The sequence below is a fragment of the Bidens hawaiensis genome, unplaced genomic scaffold, assembly GCF_021521415.1.
Source record: "Bidens hawaiensis isolate Kalapana, Puna unplaced genomic scaffold, B.hawaiensis_p1.1 tig00041645_1, whole genome shotgun sequence".
Classification (NCBI taxonomy): domain Eukaryota; kingdom Viridiplantae; phylum Streptophyta; class Magnoliopsida; order Asterales; family Asteraceae; genus Bidens; species Bidens hawaiensis.
Window position 1 is genome coordinate 56,267 of NW_027497365.1, and position 5,109 is coordinate 61,375.

The following is a 5,109-nucleotide window of genomic DNA, read 5'->3' on the forward strand; positions in this document are numbered from 1 at the left end:
TTCGACAAATTTAGGTCCTATCTAGTTTTGTCCAAAACGATTGTTTATACGGATCATGCCGCTATTAGATATCTTTTCAGCAAGCAGGATGCTAAGCCTCGTCTTATCCGATGGATCCTGTTGCTTCAAGAGTTCGATATAGAGATCCGTGATAAAAGGGGGGCTGAGAATGTGGCGTCTGATCATCTTTCACGTCTAGAGGGAGTGATTTAGGAGATTCAGGAGTTAGGATCGTCAATCGTTTTCCGACGGAGAGTCTGATGTTTGTTACTGCACAAGAGGAAGGTTTTCCATGGTTTGCTGATTTCGCAAACTATCTCGCTGATGGATACCTCCCAAAGATACCTTACCAGCAAAAGAAGAAATTCTTTGCTGACATCAAATTTTACCTTTGGGACGATCCATATCTTTTCCGCATTGGTGCTGATCAGCTTATTAGAAGGTGTGTAGATGTCAAGGAAGGATGGCAAATTTTCAGCCATTGTCATGTGGGACCGACTGGAGGTCTCCACGGTGTGACTTCTACGGCAAAGAAAGTCTTTGATTCTGGTTTTTACTGGCCGTCTATCTTTAAGGATGCTCATCTGTTCGTTAAGAGTTGTGATCGTTTACAGCGTGTCGGCAACATTTCTTCGCGAAATGAAATGCCCCGGAATGCCATTCAAGTTTGTGAGGTTTTTGATATTTGGGGTATTGATTTCATGGGACCGTTTCCATCTTCGCGTGGAAACAAATACATACTCGTGGCCGTCGATTACGTGTCTAAGTGGGTTGAGGCCAAAGCTCTACCCACCAATGATGCCCGAGTGGTAGTCCGTTTTCTAAAAAGTCTATTTACTAGTTTTGGAGTCCCGAAAGCCTTGATCAGTGATCGAGGCACTCTGTAAGTCCCCCCGAGGCGTCGCCAATCGATACAAGATCCGCACGAGGTCTAGGAGTGCGGAATCCTCCTAGACTCGTTTAATGGTGTAGAAGACGAAGAACACAATTACACACAAACACATACACGAACAAACACACGAATGGGATAAACACATCTGCAGATCATTTATATAATAACCGAAACACATTACATACCAAACACGAAAACAAATGACGGCCGACCCGAGGTGAGCTCTACCTCGGGCCGTCCCACACGACTCTCCCTCTCGGTTTCTCTCTAGCTACTTGAACTGGACACACAATACTCTAATTTTTTGGATACTCAAACCTAAACAAGACACATATATATATATCGAAACAACTTCGCGGGCTTGGGCTTGGGCCAGTAGGCGAAGTTGTTCTAACTTCGCCTATGGCAGAAGTTGTTACAACTTCGCCTATGGCGAAGTTGTTCTAACTTCGTACTTCGTTTCTGCTGAACAGAATTGCATAGCGACGGTCACAAAATGCACCAACAGACTCCCCTTTGACCGTTGCTCTCAATTCTAACAAAAACAAAAGATCATCTGTTATAAAACATGCACCAACAGACTCCCTCTTAACTGATGATCTTCTGTTTACTCTTCAACCAACCGTGTCTGAAACTGTCTTGTAGCTTCACAAATCTACCAATCACCCAGCGTCTTCCATATCCGATCTCCCCTTCAGTGTAAGCTTCTCCGACTATATAGATTGAGGTCTTTGAAATGCATGCATCCCCGTGCCTAATTGATCATCTCAACCAATCACGTGAGTCCTTCTGACTTCACCAACACGTGAAGTTGGGCTCCCTCCACAATTTCACCAACACGTCGGCATACGATAAGGTTTAATCTTCAACTACTCAACATCAAGTGATCAATTTCCTCACAAAACCACCTTGACAGAATCTAACACACATGACCATTAATTAATCCGAAGCATCTTCAATCACCAGGGATAACGATCAAGAACATAAACACTTTAATTCCCGATTAAATCCAACTTGTTCCAGGATTTTCACTTTAATAAATAAGCATCATGTTTCAGGATCCAATTCTCGAACGCCTTGAAAATAACATAAATAATATGCTCTGACCGCAATCAAGTAATGACAAAAACCTTCAGTTCAATTTGACTTTCTTCAGTTGGTCAACCTCGAACAACAACTATTTCATTTGCCCACAAACACCCAAATATTTGTCAATATCCAGTTTCAATCAATATCCCATTCACAACCTCAACTCCATATCCAGAGTTGACACGTATTTGTTCACACGTAAGACCAAGAGATAACAAGTTTCACTCGTTGACGGAACAACGTCTTCGGTCTCACAAAAATCGCGTACACCTGGCCATACAGACGAAAACTCTTTTTTTTTTTTTTTTTTTTTTTTTTTTAACTTCGCCTAAAGTCAACTTCGCCTAAAAGTCAACTTCGCCCCTCCTTAACTTCGCCTGTCCATAACTTCGCCTGTCCATAACTTCGCTTGTACATAACTTCGCTTAACCTTATATCTTCGCCTAAACCCTAAAATTTAAGCGACAACTTCGCCTGAACCACATAACTTCGCCTGCGGCGGCTGTTCGGCCAAAAACGCATCAGAAACGTGCCAGAAACACCAAAACGCAGATCTCGAACCATAGCATAAGAGCCTAAGGCTCTGATACCACTTGTATATCCCCCCGGGGCGTCGCCAATCGATACGAGATCCGCACGAGGTCAAGGAGTGCGGAATCCTCCTAGACTCGTTTAATGGTGTAGAAGACGAAGAACACAATTACACACAAACACATACACGAACAAACACACGAATGGGATAAACACATCTGCAGATCATTTATATAATAACCGAAACACATTACATACCAAACACGAAAACAAATGACGGCCGACCCGAGGTGAGCTCTACCTCGGGCCGTCCCACACGACTCTCCCTCTCGGTTTCTCTCTAGCTACTTGAACTGGACACACAATACTCTAATTTTTTGGATACTCAAACCTAAAAAGACACATATATATATATCGAAACAACTTCGCGGGCTTGGGCTTGGGCCAGTAGGCGAAGTTGTTATAACTTCGCCTATGGCGAAGTTGTTCTAACTTCGCCTATGGCAGAAGTTGTTACAACTTCGCCTATGGCGAAGTTGTTCTAACTTCGTACTTCGTTTCTGCTGAACAGAATTGCATAGCGACGGTCACAAAATGCACCAACAGACTCCCCTTTGACCGTTGCTCTCAATTCTAACAAACACAAAAGATCATCAGTTACAAAACATGCACCAACATACTCACTTTTGCAACTCGCAGATGGATAAGGCGTTGAAGCGTTATGGGGTCACCCATCGGCTTGCGACCGCCTACCACCCACAGACTAGTGGGCAAGTAGAAGTGAGTAATCGGGGAATCAAACGTATTCTCGAGAAAACGGTTGGTTCAAATCGTCGGGATTGGTCCGACAAATTAGATGACGCTCTGTGGGCCTTCCGTACAGCCTACAAGACTCCGACTGGTTCCACACCATTTCGGATGATTTATGGGAAGGCCTGTCATCTTCCTGTTGAATTGGAACACCGCGCTTCATGGGCCCTTCAAAGGGTTAATCTTGATTTACCGGCAGCAGAGGGTAATCGTTTCCATCAATTACACGAATTAGAGGAGCTCCGGGATCACGCATACGCACAATCATTTCGGTATAAGGAGCATACGAAGGAACTGCATGACAGGAAATTGAAGGGTAATAAGCAGTTTAAGTGTGGGGATAAGGTTTTACTGTATAACTCACGGTTGAGGTTATTCCCGGGAAAGTTGAAATCCCGATGGTCGGGACCGTTCACGGTCACTGAGGTTTTCCCGTATGGCACGATTGAGATACAAGATCGAAGCGGGAAGTTTAAGGTGAACGGCCATAGATTGAAGCACTACATAGGAGAGCCGATAACTGATCAGACAGTCGAGGTGTTCTACCTTGACTCATTCACCAAGGAATAGGCGTGATGGATGCATCACTCGGGAAACAGCCCGAGTTGTAGAGTTTGTATTATGATTCTCTTTATTATCTATTTTCATTTGTTTTATTTTTATTTATATTTATAAAAACACAAAAATATGTTTATTTTTTATGTTTTTGTTTTCTGTTTTGTACGCCGCTACATGCGAGCGAGTTTGAGTTTTTACAGGTATTATTATGCGCATGGTAGCTCTGATGGCGTTTTGGAACTGGTTCACCCGAGGTTGCGGCCGCGAATGAAATGTTATACGTTCGTTCGTTCGAGTCATACACAGCTGATGAAGAATCTGTATCTAAACCAGGGGAGTAACCCGTTCTCTATTTTAATTTCTGTTCTTTCAAGTTTTAATTTTATGCTTTACGTTTTATTTTTATTTTATTACTTTTCCTTGTTCTCATCGGGGACGATTTCGTTCTAAGTGTGGGGATGGGAATTTATTTTACTTAGTTGTAGAAAAAAAATTAAAAAAATAAAAAGTTTTCACTTGTTTTTCGTTTTCGTACGTTGTTTATGTTAAAAAAAATTCAAAATTGTCCCTTGTTTTTAGTTTCTTTTTCATTAAAGTGGGAGATGATGATATTTATCGGAAATCGGGTTTCCAAACTACTAATAATATGAGATAAATAAAAGAAAACGCACTTAACTTGGGATGTGTCGGTAGGCTCAGCCTTGAAAATGAAAGGGCAAATTTGATAAAACGGTTAAACGAAAATCTTTTGTGGGTAAAGCGTTTTGTCCGTGGAAAATAAGCAATGAAAGGTCGGGCCATACTCAAGCCTCAAATTTTGGTATGAAAAAGTGGAAGTATCGTGAGTTTTTAAAAAAATTTGAATACGTTATCATATGATGCCTGGGTAGGTTTAACGTTAGAGTATGCCGTGTAGCCTGTGATATAAATCTTAAACTGCTAGTTTAGTGTTTTACACCTCATTGGCGTATGGTTTTATAACCTTAAATCCTGTATTGATGGGATGCTTCAGGTCCGGAGACCAAGGGTCTGTATGCAATCTATTCATTTGGGTATTCACAATTCCTGAGTGGGGTTGTGGATATTTAAAATAAAGCCAAAGAGCAAACCCTTATAAGTCTATAAACATGATCACAAAAAGTACAAAAGTACAAATACACTACAGACTTGATCATCCACGTTGTTAGCCATGTAGGGTCCCCTTGCTCGCGTCTCATTACCATTAAGAA